The sequence below is a fragment of the Schistocerca gregaria genome, chromosome 7 (assembly GCF_023897955.1).
Source record: "Schistocerca gregaria isolate iqSchGreg1 chromosome 7, iqSchGreg1.2, whole genome shotgun sequence".
Taxonomy (NCBI): Eukaryota; Metazoa; Arthropoda; class Insecta; order Orthoptera; family Acrididae; genus Schistocerca; species Schistocerca gregaria.
The window spans coordinates 178826847-178846742 of NC_064926.1; positions in this window are offsets into that span (position 1 = coordinate 178826847).

Below are 19896 nucleotides of genomic sequence, written 5' to 3' on the forward strand. Positions count from 1 at the left end.
GGTGTGAACGCTACAGTGCTTTACCAGAGAAACTCCTATTGGCGGTAGTACGCCCATGTTTTCCTACTTTCTTTGAACTGACTTATCCTCACAGTTATAAAGGAACACCTAATTAAATTTGGACTCCGAATCTCTGCACAGTTTGGTATTTTTTACGTATATAAATTATTACCAAAGGTGAAAGAAGTAAGACAAAATCGTTTGATGGACTGAGACTGAACCTGGAAAGTTGGGACTTCTGGGCCCAAATTTAGCCATTTAGCTACCGCCATGCCGCTCTCCACGCCATGGCGTCATTGGATGTCATATGGACGGATATGGGGTCAAGGTACGGCTGTCCCCACCCCTGTTGGTTTTACGAATTAATTTGGTGAGTAATTTTGTTTCCTATTGTTTTATTCATCATCTCTTCTCGTCTTACCCAGGATCCCTCATAGAAAGCGTATCTATGTCAGTTGTATTCTGCTTAGATCTTTCTTTAGCCGGCTGCAACATTCTGATCAATGGGTCAAAACTGGCGGATCATAGGACTTGTATATTATCATTTTTGTTTTAGCAGCTATTTTCCAACTTAAGATTATGTCTGGTACACAATAATAAATTTTTATCAATTTTCTATTCTTTCCAAAATTTCATCCTTGATGTTTCCTTTCTTAGTTAATTTACTTCATAAATACTTGAGAAGATCTAATTTCTGCATTTCAAGTTACATCCTCCATTTCCATCACTTCATTTTTTGTTAAGCTTATTTCCATGACTTCAGTTGCTCCCTGCCATGTGTCAGCTGTCCTTCCAATTTCTGATCATTTTCTTCCCATATTATCATATCATCTACTGTTGACGTTTGGCGGATTTTCTTAACGATGTTGTCCATGACTATAACAAAAAACACTGCTGCGAGCACACTTCTACGTCTACATCTACATGGTTACTCCGCAATTCACACTTAAGTGATTGGCAGTGGGTTAATCGACCTATTTTCATACTACTTCTCTACCATTCCACTCTCGAATGGCGCGTTGGAAAAAGGAACACCTAACTCTTTCCGTTCGAGCTCTGATTTCTCTTATTTTATTATGATGTACGTTTCTCCATGTGTAGGTGGGTGTCAACAAAATATTTTCGCATTCGGAAGAGAAAGTTGGTGATTGAAATTTCGTAAATAGATCTCACCGCAAATAAAACCGCTTTTGTTTCAGTGACTGCCACCCCAAATGGCGTATCATTTCAGTGACACTCTCACCCCTTCCTTGCGAAACCTCTCTGACCATTCTAAAACATACTGATTTTTGCCAACTATTATAACACAGTTCAGCTATTTGTAACAATAAATATAAACGAAAGGCAAAAAAATCCTCAGCGTAATGCTGAGTCGAACTCAAAGCTGCTTTTCTAGGGGGCACTATGTGCTTGCCTACTTTTGATCTCCAATCTCACTTACTCAGTCACTTACAGGGAGGCCTGCGGTCTCACGTGGTATCAGCCACGGTGCAGTCTAGTATTTGAACATACACAAAATGTTACTAAATGTGGAAGAAGCCAAAACTGATAGAAATATTTTGGAACCGTATGTTGGTCGAACCTTTGGCGTTGTCGTCTGAAACTTCCCCATTCAACCACTAAGCTACGACTAGAGTACTTCGACTGAAACTAAGCAGTTTAAGTGAGGAACACGGCAGAAAATAGCCCACTTAAGTCATCGCTTCTCACGTTTTCGCTTTCTCTATAAGGAACAAACGTAAGCACAACTTGAACAAAGAAATTATGAAATTCATCGATTTCCGCAGAGAAAAGTTACGTACAATACGTTCACAGTTTCCATAGGTTTCTGTGACTGCACATGGAGGGGAGAAAATGCTCATAAAACGAAAGAGTCTAAAAAATTCGTTTTCTGCTGTGTGTCAGACTGATAAAGTTACTAAAGTATGTGGGGCAAAGGCGCGGTATCGTCAGTCTACTCCTACAGTTGGAGAAAGACGTTGGCAGCGACCGAAATTTGGGTGTAGAGGATTAAGAAACTAGTTCACTGTTGATAAAAACTACACGAAAATTGAGTTTTCTGAAACAACTTCGTGGCTGTTGTAATACCACAACCAAGAAGTGTCGTCTTGGAGTGTCGGAAGCGTGTTTTAACAACAACAGGAAAAATATTGTGTAATCTGTTATTCGCTGTATATTTGGATGGTGAAAAAAGCTACTCAACCACTGTTTTATAAGTAATATCAAATTAAATGTACTGCTTCCTGATTTACATCTATGTCCTTTGAAAATCAATAAAATAGTGACTTGTAAATCTTGTCTTCTATCGGCGGAGATGGGCGGGAGTCTCTGTGAGATTTGTTATTACTCTAATAAGTAGGAATTCAATAATGTTCGTGCGTCCTGCACCGAAAACAGAGTCTTGGCGTTTTCTAATCACACGGGGCCTGATGGAAGCCGTTTTCTTGGAGTATCTGTTGGCTGCGATTTTTCAACATTTCTGTTAAGCTATTCCGTAAGGCAAGCTAACCTGTGTCATTGTGTGCTGCTCGTCTTCTAACGGATTCCTTACTTATTAGAAGTCTTCATGCATATGCTATACAATAGCTTGGTAAACAATACCTTCGGTAAACAACTCTAGTTTCGTAGTTTTCGTATCCCATCAATAAAGAGATGCAAATATATGATACAAAATAAAGGTTCTGTTTAATAGTGTACCGCGCAGAAACCATTCATTAAAATCGTCCAGAAAACCTGAGAAATAACAATGATTATTAGTAGCTCTTGGTGTTTAATAAAATGACTTTCTTTAAATATGTACAATCAGTGGGCCACTGACTGCAGAACCCACAAGCTGAAGCCAACCGTTTCCTCAGCGTACAGAAAAATATATGTGGTCCTTCCATGAATGTCCTTTCACAGTGTTGTATATTGCTACTTGGTATTTGTAAGAGTTGACTAATCCTCGGATTGATTAGTGTTGCCAAATACAACTATATTTTTAGGTCTTATGAGGTGCACAACTTTTCATTTCTGCTCATTAAGAGCTAGTTGCAAGTCTTATCAGGAACAGAAGTCATATCTATCTGAAGCTTAAACTCGTCGTAGATTTATAAGCTAGTTACCTCATCTCACTATAACAGCCTCCCTGTCACAATTTTCGCGATATTCCGAACTCGGTAAGCGTGAAAATAATGTCTAGGCTGCTAGGGAACAGAGTATAAGTCAGAAAATGGTCAAAAGAAGATAAATCAACAGCTACAATCCTGGAAGAGATTTCAACCTTTTTGTTAGTAGTTCAACCTTTTTGTAAGTCAGATTGGTATAGAATATTCTCTACGCTACTTGATCCTAATAGTACAAGTTGATGTCTTTCTGTGGAATAACAGTACAAGACAACTTATACTATTAGTGCCACAGTGCAGCATAGTAAAAGCCATGGAAAAAGAAGCAGGTTATAACTTAATCCCTTTTCACAATGCAGACTACCATTATGGAATATCTATGATGTACTGTTACCTCTTTGAGTACTATTTCAAGTTGTAAACATTTGGTTAGAGTACGAAAACAGGTTAATTATTAGTTTTATTAGTGTATAGTATATTTATGTGTGGTGATTCGATCACGTAAATAAAACAGAAGACAGTACCCTTTTGAAGATGTCTGTTAGTTCATTAAGACTATCAGAATGTGCGAATGTACCGAGTAATCTTTAACACAGTACAAAAATGATGGAACAGGTAAGTGTTCTTGATAACGTCCAGTAGTGAATAAGCAAAGGATTGTTATGATAAGTAGATGATTCACGGAAAAAATTCTTATTATTATAATCTGTTTCTTAATGAAACCAGTAGGAGAAAGATGGTAGTTAATCTGGAAAAACAGGAAGATTCGTTCTCTCATGTGTCATCTAAGCTAAATGAGGAGCAGTTAGGAGTAATCCAGGATGCTGAGGGTGCAACAGGTAAGGATAGTGATACTCTGTCAGACTATTTTTTGATGGCGACACCGATGAAAAGTATGTACCGGAAGAGAGAGAGTCAAGTGTGGATGAAGATACAAATTTGTGTAAGATAGTGACTGCCGTGAGATCTTCAAAAGGGAAGAAACCTAACAGTACTGCACAGGAAACTGGCTACGTAGTTGCTGAATCAGCAGCACCAAATGCATTCTCGAAAAGCTAGAGAGGAACGAGAACAAAAATGGAACAAAGGATAAAACTTTATAATGCCCAAAGGGAAAGAAGTTAAAGGTAGAGCTCCAAAACCTCCAAAACCTTCCGTTCGATATTTAAAGAAAAACTAGACAAAATAATTGATCAACCGAACATAGTTGGGACATAAATATTTAATGAATTTTGGTTCTTAGCGATCGAGACAAAAGGGTATGTTATGTGGTCAGCCTCATTGACTCTAAAGCACCTGCAACATTTACGGAAAAGGACCGACGATCCCGACAAAGCAAAATGCTGAATGGTTACTCATTTGTTTCATTTCTGGGAAAAAGGATAACAATTTCGTGTTTGAAGAGGATGTTTCATGAATACCGTTGATGAGTCCCAGATATTCATCTCACTTGCACTTAGTAATCGTTCTGGGAGTAAGTACGAAACTAAAAGAAGCAAGAGATCACATTTCACCATTTCTTCATTATAAATCGCACTATACACATAGAGAAAGTAACAGAGTTTATCTACCATCATACCTGAATTTACAAACTATGTACAAGCTCTGCTGTGAGGGAAAGAATACGCCAGTTTCCAGAGGAATGTACAAGAGAGAGTTGCGTAAGATGAACCATAAATTAAAGAGCCTAAAGTGTGTACGTGTCACAAATACGATATTTTACACGCCAGAGAGAAGAAGTTTTACTGATCGACACTTCACTCTCCATTCCCAATGTCGCATCATCGCCCCAGGAGTGTTAAGAGCGAGAGACATGCTTCTTTCTTAAAAAGAAGAATTTTTTCTCAAGAACACCTTTCCAGTCTCACACCAAACACTAGAGGCACTAACGGTTTTTTATAACCACACTACTGTGTAGTAAGTCACATGTGAACCAAGTTTTCTTGAAAGTGCCGTAGGTGTTTCAGTGTACATATCACACGCAACGCATTGCACCAGTATTTTACCTAACACAAATTTTTTTCAGGTGCGAATTTTTACCCAGTTTAATTGAAACCAAATCGAAGAAGACATACACAGATGTGCTCTTACATATGTAATGAAGTATTTGCATGGGATTTGACTACTGGACAAGACATAAAAGTGATTTTCTGCTTTCGAAATTCAGAAACTTAATTTTTGTTGTTAGAAATGATTTCTTTGTTATGCCTACCTCATTTGGTTTTACAACCATAGAGGACGATTGCAGTTAACAGTGCCATTTGGATCTCACAGACATTCCTGAGTAGGACTGCAATGCGTGACCACCACTATGAGCTGGAATTTGAAACTATCGTACAACGGTTCCAGCACTAGTGTATCACTATCTACGGTTCTGTTCCTATAGTGAACATTTTCGTTTGAATTTTCAACCGCCATGACATTAGAACTATGATATCCAACTGGAAAATGGAAAGACTTTTGCGTCATTATAGTTTCTTCATTTCTCTTAAGATTCTGTTTTCTCGTGCTATAATATACTTCTCAACACTCCCGTAGCTGCTCTATGCTTCATTTCAAAAGAAACGTAATTTTCAGTTGTTAAACGGAGGGATAATCTTGGCAATAAACGGCAGTATCGAACATTCATACAATCAAACGCTACGGTGAGTGCAGGACATATTGGATCCGTGCCAACGCACTGTGAAGCCAGCTTCCACTGGACGAACAAACGACTCGTGATTGTCAGCGACCATTTCCCGGAGCGTAACGACAAACAGCTCCCGTGGGACACGGTCACGTGCCGGAAGTATACATGTCAGTGGTACACGTTTTCTGTGTGCCAGAGGGCAGTCGATATAAACGCGGACCTGTCGTTCACGTTGCGTCGGAAAAAACATCTGATCTGGGTGACAAGCTTATAGCCAAACTAGTCGATCAAACCCGTCTCCCCGACTGTTACATCAAGCTGACTGATAGCTTTCTGCAGGGCAGGCGTCTGTTTGTACAATTAGATGGGAAGAAATCATCACAGAAAACTGACTCAGTTGGCATCCCACAAGGAGCGGTGATATCGCCATGTCAGTTTAATTTGCACATTAACGACATTTCCACCATCCAAAACGTCACTGCCAGTCCATATGCCGAAGCCACTGTCTTCCCAGCCTCTGGAAAGAACATCGAACAACTTGTCAACAGGATAACTTATCGTCACCGAATAATGGGGAAAGAGCAATACAATCATCCTAAACCATACGAAAACTACAGCAATACTGTCTACGAAGAAAGGACCGTAATTAATTACGCGACTTACCATGAATGGACAGCCATTATACTGAACTACGGCGACGAAGTACCTGGGAGTGATACTGGATAAAGGAATGACTTTTATCCCACACATACGAGATAGAAAATTGAATACTGTGAAGATAATCCGGGCACTCACGCTGTTTTTCACGAACAGGAATATAAACCCGTCAACGAAGTTTAAACTTTATAGAGCAACGGTACAACCCTCCCTGCTATACGGTTCAACGTCTTGGGGAACAACATGTGACTCTAACATATTCAGCTTGCAACCACTACAAAACAGGTGTTTGAAGTGGAGCCTAGGCGCCCCAAGGTGGCCCAGGACAAGGGAAGTACACGAGCTGGCTGGAGAAAAATACGTCGCTGAGAAGATAAAAGACCAAGCAACTCGTCTTTGTCACAAATTAGACGAGTATCGGAGAAATGTCCGCCAACTTGCGAATGTAGGCCAGGTCCCACCACGACACCGGCACAAATACAAGGTGCCTCGAGCCATTATTGTACCCCCTCAGGACCATCAAAGATGATGTAATCAGTTATTCGGTATTTTACACGTAAATAGTTACTGTCACTCACTCTCACAACTACCTGACCAACACCTTCAAAAGACTCAAGGACCCACAGAGAGCCCAAGTACCTGTGCAAGCGAATGGACAATAAAGTGAAACTTTTTCTCCCACCTTGCCACTCCAGAAAGAAATAATCGCCAAAGGCGATCACTCTTTGGACACAACATGCAACAAAAATAATTTAAAAAACGTCACGCTGCGGCATTCTGCTGTCGCAAGCGGATCAACAGCACGCAGTCGGAATATTTTTTTAAAGCCACACGTTTAACTTTTGAAAATACCTGCCCCATCTATTGCCTTCCGTGATAGTGATCTCTTTGGTTAATGGCGAAATTCTGTATTTAGAGGAGAAACATCAGAAGCTTTTGAAATAAAGACTGGACTGAGGCAAGGAGTTGGGCTCTCACCTCTACTCTTCAACTTTGCCCTCGAGAAGGTGACTCGTGAGTGGCGCAAAGAACTTGAAAACCAAGGTATTAAAAATGGGGTCAGGCTGGGTTCTAGGAAATAAAATCTTGAAATGGATTGTCTCGATTTTACAAATGAGCTTGCTATTTTTTATTATTCCATGGAAAAAGCTGTGAGACAGATTAATGAGCGTAACGTACAAGCGCAGAGGACTGGCCGCCATATTTCATATGAGAAAACTGAACTTATTACGAACATAAATTCACCACCATGGGAGCTTGTAGTGGGTCAAGGCAAAATTAATCGAGTTGAAAAGTTTAAATATCTCAGAGAATGGATAACACCCAACTTATCAGTGAAAGAAGCCTTCATCTCACGCATGAACAAAATGGATATGGCATTCCATTTAACCAAAAACATCTACAACGAAAGTTAAGTATTACTGCAGTGGTATTCGTCCAGAGGTCTTGCACGCTTCTGCATGCCTAGTAATGGACAAAACAGGCCTGATCGGAACCCTAGAAGACTAACTAATCGTATGATCACCTACATTCAGGTGAAGAACAGAGTCCAGAGACCAGTAAAGACATGTCTGGATACGGTTCAGACAGCGGTGGGATACCAATCTAATTGTCACTCTCGTACTGTCCGACAACAAGAGTGATGGTCTGGCGATGACCCTTTTCAACACAGCGGCACGTCGACGACATTCCACATCCTGTTTTGTTGCCCTCCATGGCAAGCTACCCTGGGCTTACATTTCAATAAAATAATGCCCTTACGGACACGGCGAGAGTTCCTACTGCTAATCTTCGTGCTTGCCAGACCCTGCCCTGGCCGGAAATGTTGGCAGATTTCTGCTCTATTGAGGACGTCTGGAATATTATAGCCAGGGCCCTCCAACCAACTCGGGATTTTGACCATTTAATTGCGCCAATTGGACAGAATTTTACATGAATTCCCTCAGGAGGACATCCAACAACCGTGTCAATCAATGGCAAGCCGGATAATTGCTTGAGTAAGGGCCAGAGGTGGGCTGAAAAGTTTTTGACTTGCTCAAACTGTAAAGCTCTTTCTCTCGAGTAAATGATCCGGTTTTTCTGAAATTGTAATTATTTGTTTGTCTGTACTTGTACGTTATACTTCCATTCGTTTCGGATAATTCATGCGTTGTGCGTGTTTTCGTTATCTTGGGGTTTATTTAAATGACAGACTTATGTTGTATACACCCACACAGGGCACGGTGGCAGACGGTACCCAAACTGCAGCCCTCACTATGATCGATGTGGAAGGCGTGTGCTCGGCCTGGGCAGTGTTGATACATAACGACTGGAGAGAAGAGACAGTGTAGCCAGGCAACTACCAGTCCAGACTCGAGCATGGGAGGTGGATGCAATCAGGAGGTAGTCACCCAAGAGGTCAGGAGGTAGTGTAAAGAGGCCAGATAGCCTGCGCACAATCTACTTCTCAGGCAGACATCTATAACTTATGGAGCTAAGTCTTTGTGACGTCTTTAAGCTGCATTGGCTCCAGGCAGTTCAGTTCCATCTAAGTCGTGGCGAAACACAGCTCAACGTATACTATACATCTACATCTACATACATACTCCGCAATCGACCATACGGTGCGTGGCTTCGTATCTAGGGTGGCCAGAAGTTCGGATTAATCCGGACATGTCCTCCTCTTTTAGCTCTTTGTCCGGGCGGATTTTTACAGTGTCCGGATTTTTCGCAAAGTTGAGGGTAATACAGTTAAATTTACAATTCGTTCCGATCTATTGCTCTTTTCTTAAATACTTTAACTATTGGCACAGTCTTCGTGATAAACACTCACGAAGGCGGTGTTAGTAGGTGGCACCAGGTTCGTCGATTTTATCGTTGATCGACCTATAAGGGAATGCAAATATCGATTATTTAAAACATTTCGTTTCGTATCTTCGCTTTGTATTGTCTTGGATTCCTGTAGTGCACATGTGATTTGTGAGTGTAATTTTTAACCGAGTGAGTTAGGTAAAATATTTGGCTATGCCTAAACGAAAGGGTATACTTTTTTATGTCCTTTCCTGCAAATATCCGGTTTAAGAAAGGGAGAAATGAATTTAAAGCTGAATGTAAGATAGTCTATGTGGAGCTGGAACGTACGTCTCAGTGGCCAGTAAAGGTAAGAAATAACTTGACAGATTAACTGTCATGGTTTTATTTCATTGCTTCATAGTTATTCAATTTATTTATATTCGGAAGGTTAAAGTGCAGTTTACATGTCGTCAGCTGCTGCTCGAATTGTAGATGTTGGTAGCGGTGCATCGAATGAAGGGAGGTGAATGGTCTTACGTTTTTCGCTTTGTAAACAATTCCGTGTTTTTGACAAAACAAAACATTTGACGCCACACTGTCACCACGATCAATGTTTTTAATTTTTTTTGTAATGCTCAGTTAACCACCACCTGACCATCAGTAACAATTAACTTCTAGTTATACCGGTAATTCCCGGGAGTCACGTGACTTGTCCAAAGCTTATGGGTGGTATCCTCATCTGCAGTTGCCCCTTTTGATGTGTCCGCTTTTTCTTCCTTTGTCCTCCTTTTTGAAGCTGTTTGTCCTCCTTTTTAAACAAATCCTTCTGGCACCCTACTCGTACCACAACTAGTATCTTGTCTCCCTGTTCCACTCTCAAACAGAACGAGGAAAAAATGAGTGCCTATATGCCTCTGTACGAGCGCTAATCTCTCTTATCTAATCATTGTGGTTATTCCGCGAAATTGAAGTTGGGGGTGGTAAAACTGTACTGCAGTCAGCATGAAATGCTGGTTGTCTAACTTTCCTCAGTGGCGAGTCACCAAAAGAACGCCTCCTTTTCTCCAGAGACTCCCACCCGAGTTCCTGAAGCATTTCCGTCACACTCGCCTGATGATCAAACCTACCAGTAACAAATCTAGCAGACCGCCTCTGAATTGCTTCTATGTCCTCCCTCAATCCGACCTGATACGGATTCCTAACGCTCGAGCAGTACTCAAGAATAGGACGCACCAGCGTTCTATAAGCTGTCTCCCTACAGATGAACCACATCTTCCCAAAATTCTACCAATGAACCGAAGACGACCATCCGCCTTCCCCACAACTGCCATTACATGCTTGACCCACTTCATATCGCTCTGCAATGTTATGCCAAAATATTTAATCGACGTGACTGTGTCAAGCGCTACACTACTAATGGAGTATTCAAACATTACAGGATTCTTTTCGTATTCATCTGCATTAATTTACATTTATCTATATTTAGAGTTAGCTGCCATTCTTTACACCAATGACAAATCCTGTCCAAGTCATCTTGTATCCTCCTACAGTCACTCAACGACGACACATTCCCGTATACCACAGAATGATCAGCAAACAGGCGCACATTGGTATCCACCCTATCCAAAAGATCATTTATGTAGATAGCAAACAACAGCGGACCTACCATACTTCCCTGGGGCAGTCCAGATGATACCCTCACTTCCGATGAACACTCACCATCAAGGACAACGCAATGGGTTCTATTACTTAAGAAGTCTTCAAGCCACTCACATATTTAGGAACCAATCACATATGCTTGTACCTTAGTTAGGAGGCTGCAGAGGGGCACCGAGTCAAACGCTTTCCGGAAGTCAAGGAATATGGCATCCGTCTGATACCCTTCATCCATGGTTCGCAAGATATCATGTGAAAAAAGAGCAATGCTTTCTAAAGCCGTGCTGATGCATGGGCATCAGCTTCTCTGTCTCAAGGAAATTCATTATATTAGAACTAAGAATATGTTCGAAAATCCTGCAACAAACCGATGTTAAGGATATTGGTCTGTAATTTTGAGGATCCGTCCTTCTACTCTTCTTATATACAGGCGTCCATCACTCGAAACGTGGCGTTATCTGAAAAAAGATCCTTATTCAACCCTCTAGCACAAGTCATTCTCCAAAATGCATATTCGTATTTGCGAGGCGGAGTTAAACTCGCCACCGTAAGTTCCAAATACTGAATCATCGAGTACATTACACCACTGATTATATTACAAGTCAGCTGATGGAGAACACTACTGGAATGCCAGGTATGTATTTCCCTACTAGCATGTACAGGGGTTGCACAGAAATGTGGAAACACCCAGAGAAATAACGTTTGAAGATTGATGCAGATGCTACAAAGCCTGCACATTGCACTGTTGTATTTCACAGCGAACGGTACATATGCATTGTTCCCAATACGTTGCAAGTGTCACATATGGTCAGCACAGTGTTCTGTGTAGTTGTGAGTGAATTAGGTCGGTTCTAAGTGGTTTCGAACGTGGACAAATTATTAGTTCTCGTATGACGACTGCTTATGGAATGAGGGTAACCGAAGTATATGTTATTTCAAGAGGCAGCAGTTGAAGATTTATGCCGCATACCGGGGAAGGGGAAGTATGTTGAGTGATCGTGATAAATGGTCATTGAATAGGATTGTGACGAAAAAAAGAGCTGCAAAAGTCACTGCAGAGCTGAGTGGCGCACTCGCGAGTCCTGTCGGCACCAAAACAACACGAAGGGAGCTCTAGAAGATGAGAATTGCTAGGGGAGCTGAAATTCCAGAACTGTGGATCTGAAACGACAACGCCTGTAACAGGAAAACGTGAAGCCAAAGCCATAAACTTGGACTACGGGGCAATGGAGAAAGTTCGATAGTCGAATGAGTCTTATTCCACACTGTTCCATCTTCCACACTGTTCCATCTTCTGACCGAGTTTACGCACCAACAGTGGAATCTGATTAGGGTTCAGTGATGCTTTGTGCAGCCATACGGTGTTTTTCCATGGAGCCCTTGATTATTCTGCAAGGTCCCGTTACTGAGAAGCATTATGGAAGCATTTTGGCTGATCAGGTCCATCACACGGTACAGTGTTTGTTCCCTAATGGTCAAGCCGTGTTCCAAGACGACAGGGCCGTTGTTCACACAGCTCGCATCATCCAGCACTGGCTTCTGCCCACTAGTATAAATTATACTAATGATTTGTAGAGATAAGGAGCGTGATCGCATTGCCACCTTCATCCTCGTTGCCTGAGCTTACCGCTACTTTTCTGGAAGGATGTCTTAATAGTACCCTAAAAACCATATATGGCCTGTATTTATTCATTACGAGATGACTGGAAGCTGTTTTGAATGAATACGGATATCGTGTGACGTTTTAGGCATGGTAATGTATTGGTCCTCGCTGTTTCAATGTTTTTGTCCAAGCCATGTTACTACAGCAACACACAAAACAACACTAACACAAAAAATTCCGTACCAATTTTTTTTGAAAGGATAAGACAAACTGTAAGAGTGTTACATTCAAACCAAATTACCTACCTTTTTCTTCTACAGAATCAGACAAGGTCTCACGGAATAAATGCACTACTGGCCATTAAAAGTGCTACACCACGAAGATGACGTGCTACAGACGCGAAACTTAACCGACAGGAAGAAGATGCTGTGCTATGCAAATGATTAGCTTTTCAGAGCATTCACACAATGTTGGCGCCGGTGGCGATACCTGCAACCTGCTGACATGAGGAAAGTTTCCAACCGATTTCTCATACAGAAACAGCAGTTGACCGGGGTTGCCTGGTGAAACGTTGTTGTAATGCCTCGTGTAAGGAGGAGAGATGAGTACCATCACGTTTCCAACTTTGATAAAGGTAGGATTGTAGCCTATCGAGATTGCGGTTTATCGTATCGCGACATTGCTGCTCGCGTTGGTCGAGATCCAATGACTGTTAGCAGAATATGGAATCGGTGTGTTCAGGAACGTAATACGGAACGCCGTGCTGGATCCCAAGGGCCTCGTATCACTAGCAGTCGAGATGACAGGCATCTTATCTACATGTCTGTAACGGATCGTGCAGACACGTCTCGATCCCTGAATAAACAGATGGGGACGTTCGCAAGACAACAACCATCTGCACAAACAGTTCGACGACGTTTGCAGCAGCATGGACTATCAACTCGGAGACCATGGCTGCGGTTACCCTTGACCCTGCTTCACAGACACCAACGCCTGCGATGGTGTGCTCATTGACCAACCTGGGTGCACGAATGGCAAAACGTTATTTTTTCGCATGAATCCATGTTCTGTTTACAGCATCATGATGGTCGCATTCGTGTTTGGCGACATCGCGGTGAACGCACATGGGAAGAGTGGTATTCGTCATCGCCATACTGGCATATCACCCGGCGTGATGTTATGGGGTGCCATTGGTTACAAGTCTCGCTCACCTCTTGTTCGCACTGACGGCACCTTGAACAGTGGACATTACATTTCAGATGAGTTACGACCCGTGGCTCTACCCTTCATCCGATCCCCACGAAACCTTACATTTGAGCAGGATAACGCACGACCGCTTGTTGCAGGTCCTGTATGGTCTTTTCTGGGTACAGAAAATGTTTGACTGCTGCGCTGTCCAGCACAATCTCCAGGTTTCTCACCAATTGAAAACGTCTAGTCAATGGTGGCCGAGCAACTGGCTCGTCACAATACGCCAGTCATTACTCTTGATGAACTGTGGTATCGTGTTGAAGCTGCATGGGCAGCTGTACCTGTACACGCCGTCCAAGATCTGTTTGACTCATTGCCAAGGCGTATCCAGGCCGTTATTACGGGCATAGGTGGTTGTTCTGAGTACTGATTCCTCAGGATCTATGCACCCAAATTGCGTGAAAATATAATCACATGTCAGTTCTAGTATAATATATTTGTCCAATGAGTACCCTTTTATCATCTGCATTTCTTCTTCGTGTAGCAATTTTAATGGCCAGTAGTGTAACACAAAGCAAGAGAAAAGTTGTCCGCTTGATTATTATTACTTACTACAGTTGTTCACATATAAGAGTGGCAGTTGTTTAACACAGTTCTCTGTCCTAGTTTACTATGACCTCTTAAATCTTGCATATATTTATTAACTTTGATGTAACTGCTATAGAAATTTCAACATTAAGTCCTAAGTATCACAAAGTATGATTTGCCCACTTGTCTTAACTGTAAATTAATTAACAAGTAACGCATTCAAAAGCGAGAAAAGACACAAATAATTAATGGCCAGTAAAGTTATTTGAAAACTCTGTCACATATGTTAGTGTATCATTTTATGTGGTCTCAGCGTGTGTAGTGATAAAATGGAACCAAAAAATTATGAAAAAACTCTTAATACTACAGATGAAATGTATTTTTAACAGACAGCAAGAGAAGCTTGGTAGACACTGACTTGATAAAACACAAAATACCGTGACTCATAATAGAGTGAATCAGGAGACGTGCGGGAAAGTAGCAAACGGTCGACAATGACACGAAAAAAAATTAAATGAACTGTAACCGTATAGCATTCAGAAGAACACAAGAAATATATCGTGATAGGGTATGCCGTATGTCAGCGGTGTGTTGGGTAATTAAAATGAATACTACCATTAGCAGCTAAGTGAAGTCTGAATTATTAAGTTGTGCCTTAATGTGTCAGTATTTATGCATCAGAAAACAAAGTGAAAACACAATCTGACAGCAAATATTTAACGAAACAGCCACAGGCACGTCCACTTACTTCATGCAGGAGTAATGGAAATGAATTTCGTGTAGCTAGATATCTAAACATGAACTAGCAGATAATCAGTCATCCAGAACCCATTTAAAAGTTGTGTAATATAAATGTTCTCGCTTACATCCAAAGCCGTGCAATTAGGATACTCCCTCGTATCTGTAATGGCTGAATTCAGACTTGAAATGAATATTTATTGAAATCCTTCATTAAAGCACATCGATCAGAGTATCATTCAAGACCAAAATCTCCACATACTACTAAATATAGGAATCATATCGCTATCATGTCTTCCACAGAACATTTCACTTATATACCTGTACACTGTGCTTCTTATTCAGAAATCGTCTATCTTCCAGAATACCATACGACAGTATATATTTCTCCGCCTGTAACGTTAACCCATGCAAAGGACGAGGTATATAAGGAGTGTTCAAAAAGAAACGAGCCAGAGGCATACATACAGAAACCAGTACCTGTATGTTAGAAGTATCGACCTTGGCTGTTAAGACACTTGTCCCACTGTGACACAAGGCTATGAATGGCTGTCTCATAAAATTCCCGGGGCTGCGATGTTAACCAGTTCCGCTCGTACAGTTTGACGTCGTCGTCCGAGGTGAATTGTTACCCCCTCAGAGCCTTTTCAAGGGGACCAAAAATGGCATAATCACAGGGAGAGAGGTCCGGACTTTATGGAGGGTGGGCGAGAACCTCCCATTTGAATTTCTGCAGGAGTGCCGCGACTGTGTTGGCCGTAAGAGGATTTCACTGTCGTGGACCAGAATGACCCCACAGGTTAAATTGCCTGGTTGTTTTGATTTGATCGCTGGGCGAAGGGTGGTCAAGGTTTGCGAGTAACGCTGGGCATTTACTGTTGTCCTGTGCTGCAGGAAGTGAATCAGAACGGGGCCATCTTGGTCAAAGAAGAACGTCAGCATACTCTCTCCTGCAATTTCTCGGACAACGACGTTCAGCTGTATGTGTGGAACTGGTTAACGTCGCAGCTCCAGGAGTTTTATGAGACAGCCATTCACCGCCTTGTGTCACAGTAGGACAAGTGCTCAACAGTCAGGGTCAGTACTTCTAACATACAGGTACTGGTTTCTGTAATAATGCCTCCCGCTCGTTTCCTATTGAACGCCCCTTGTATATTGCTAATGGTTTGCAATGGTCGCATATGATTAAATCAGTTAACTGTGTTCCCTTATCAGCGCACGTGTGACAAGGCCTACAGAAACTGGTCTGAACACCATGGCAGCGAGAACTATGTTACCTAAAATAATAAGTGAAATGATTTACGTTGACCGAAATAAATACAAGGAATATGTACTACGGAAAAATGTTACTCGATCAGCTTCCATTGTACAAAAGGTGAGCAAACTATGAACCTTCATTTGACGACATGTAAGGAAACCACTGCAGATTCAGTCCATGGAGTGATAGAGAAATAACAGTGCATATATTTAGAATATACGTATGAAATATCCTATACATCATTTGTCAGCCACCATGGCTAATAACTGGAAGTAGCTCATGGATTATCTTCATGATTGTGGAATCTCTGAACCAGTCCGCATTAACACGAGACAAAGCAAGAAGCATAACCGATCAGACTGCCTCCGAAGTAGTAAACACGAACAGAGAGGCAAAAATTCCTTTTGAAACTATATCGCCTCGTTGGTTCCACACCGGCAAACATTTTCCATTGGCTGGTGTTTTGAACAGGTGTCCGAAAGTGAGAAATGCATCAGTGGAGACACAAAGATATGCTCGAAGAGCTGGGTTCGGATGATCGTAGTATAAACACGCAAAGCATTGCACGTAAAAGTCACTGTTTAAAAAAAGAAAAAATATTGTTGGCAAAATATAAATCGCAAATGAACAGGCAGCTTTCGCGCTCTGTACTCACGTTGCTCAGATCCCCGCGTGACCATAGACATTTTGATTTTCGTGGTTTTCCTTACTTCCATTAAAATCTTAACCAAGATGGCGTCTATAAACAACGAATGATTGCAGGTTTCCAGTCTTAAGTACTACTAGTCGCCATTTGGGATGCCTCAATATTTATTTACATCACCTGTTTCGAATCGCTTAGCGATTCATCTCTTGCTATACTTTTAAGGAATATTTGGAGCATCGTAGGGGTCATGTAGCTGTGAAAAGATATAAAAGCGAAAGAAGTAAGCACTGAATGTAGTGAGAATCACTCGTATCATGAGATAGACTTAAAGGCATTAAAAACAGATATTAGCATCGGTTTATTCCTGGTGCATACATTACTCTGTAAAAAGTAACGTATATTACCGAATAACGTTAAATCTATAGCACAACACTATCTTTGCCACAGGCAGCAACTCCCTTGTGCTTTACAGAATTTTCCTCGAAGTAGCTGTTCAGTTTATTCTTTATGTCTAATGACCTTGACGTCGACGGGGTGTTAAACCAATATATTTCTGTTCCATACTCTCCGTATTTCGAACATTTTGTTTCGACCTGCTATGTATTAGCCATGCATGTAGGTTGACCAGTGTTATGATTATATTCTGAATTTCATTATTTCATTATGTCAACACGTATACATTTTTTCTGATATTTCTATACTTTTGAAACGATAAATAAATAGATTACTTTTCTTTCCATGGCAAAGCGTAAACCCAGAAATGCTTTTTGGTATCTTAATAATTTCTCAATGCAACTGGTATATAGTGACTCAGATCTTCTGAACAATTATATAACTTATTTTCTCTCATCAAGGTCTGCTGTCCTATCGGACAAAATTAACATAGTTCAATTTACAAATAAAAAAATAGCGTATATATCTCGATTATTAATGAAGCTATGAAAAAACATTGCTGTTCCTGAAAGTTATAATTTTCTTTCCGCTCTTATTTTGCAAAAGATTTGCGTGTCTGTTTTATTTAAATGTGATTGTGTTTTTCGTGTATGAGATAGGAGGGGCATTATCACTCTTCAATGCTCTTATGTGTGTATTCTTTGTATCTAATGAAGTTTCTGGCAGTCTTTCCAGTTAATTTATATTTTCTACTATTATTTTGTCACTGATTTTAGTTTGGCTTCTACTGAACCGTACCTTTTCATTCAGAGACTATTGACATTGCTTGATTTGAAAGATAATACTGAGTCTGTATGTGAACTGGTAATTGTATATGACGATATGCTATCTGTTTGCGCAGTGTGCTGGGTTTTCCAGCGTGAGAGAGTATTTGGTCCTCTGTGTGATTATCTCCAACAGCTCATTCTACGAAGAGCGTAACGCAACACATTTTTATTCTGAAATGAAGATTTCAATACACCATATTATTCTCCACTCTTTTTGCTACAAAACCACATTTTTCAACATAATGTCCGTTAAATGCGACGACCTTGCGCCACCTTACTGGAAGGCCCTGTATGCCCTCAAGGTACCAATCCAATGGTCGACGTGTGAGGCAACGTCTTGCTGCGTCGTTAACCTGCCCTGCCATCCACATTGAGCTTCCCACGGACTGCATCCTTCATTGGACCAATCAGATGAAAGTCGGAAGGTGACAAGCTCAACGAGCACACATCTATGAGTACGCCAACTGGTGGACGAGTATGTGAGCATTACCAATAGAATTGTCCAGTTGAGTAACGAGTTCTTTCAAATCCGTGGATCACCTCGAATGAGAGACGTTTCAACATTGCAGGAGTCACAGCTGTGTGTACCCAGCCAGTACCCAAGATATAAAAAAAAATGGTTCAAATGGCTCTGAGCACTATTGGACTTAAGTTCTGAGGCCATCAGTCCCCTAGAACATAGAACTACTTAAACCTAAGTAACCTAAGGACATCACACACATCCATGCCCGAGGCAGGATGCGAACCTGCGACCGTACCGGTCGCGCGGTTCCAGACTGTAGCGCCTAGAATCGCTCGGCCACCCTGGCCGCCGTCCCCAGGATATCGGACTGGTGTGCGTGACCTTGTTGGGAGGATGTCACATGCCTCGCCCGCTGGCTCACCATGCTTTTGTTCACTGCCACGTACCCGTAGACATTCTGTAAGGGCCTATGAATAGCTCCGATGCTCTAGTTTTCCACCAAAAGAAACGCAATGACAGCTCTCTGCTTGGAAAGCACCTGCGTTACAGATGGCATTTTGAAGGCTATGAATAGGTCTGACACTTATCGGAAAATCATGAAACTATAGGGATTGGTCGGTTCGTTGATTTCGGGGAGAGACCAAACATCAAGGTCATCGATCCCATGGGATCAGGGAAGAATGGGGATTGAAGTCAGCCGTGCCCCTTCAAAGAGACGGTCCTGCTACTTGCCGGAACTGATTTAGGGAAACCATGGAAACCTAAATCAGGATGCGAGTGCAGTGTGCTAACCACAGCGCCACCTCGCGCGGTAGTAGTAGCGGCCGAATCAGGCATATTCCACGATTTCTCACAAGAAATTCCACAATTTTTCAGCGAAAATTAGCCGAGAAAAAAGTTTGTTGTATTACTTATGGAACGCCCTGGCAGTTTGAGAGACATAAATATTCTCAGAAAGATACTGCATCCGGCACATTTGCTTATCGTCGATAAAAGGTGTCACGACAAATAGAACTTTAACGCGGTTCATCGTGAACAGGTCAACTGGAAAATGGAGGAACGGTTTCCGTCCATAAGCTTCTTACAGACAAAAGAGAGTGCATCGGCAGCTTTCACATGCCTGGCATTATCTCCGAAAAGAGTCTGCGGGAAGAGGAGCAGCGTCGGCAATGTTCGGCCCGGCCAAGCGTGTAACGCAGCTTATTCCAAGCGCAATACCTCCTAATGTGGGATCAGGGTCAGATGACAGCGGCGCGGCAAGCCAGCAGCTGTAAGCGCATCATGAGGCCGGGTGCGTGCCACCAGCGCCCACCAAAGAGACAACGCGGCGCTTGCTGGATCGTGTCGCAGGGAGCGATAAGCTTGTATTAC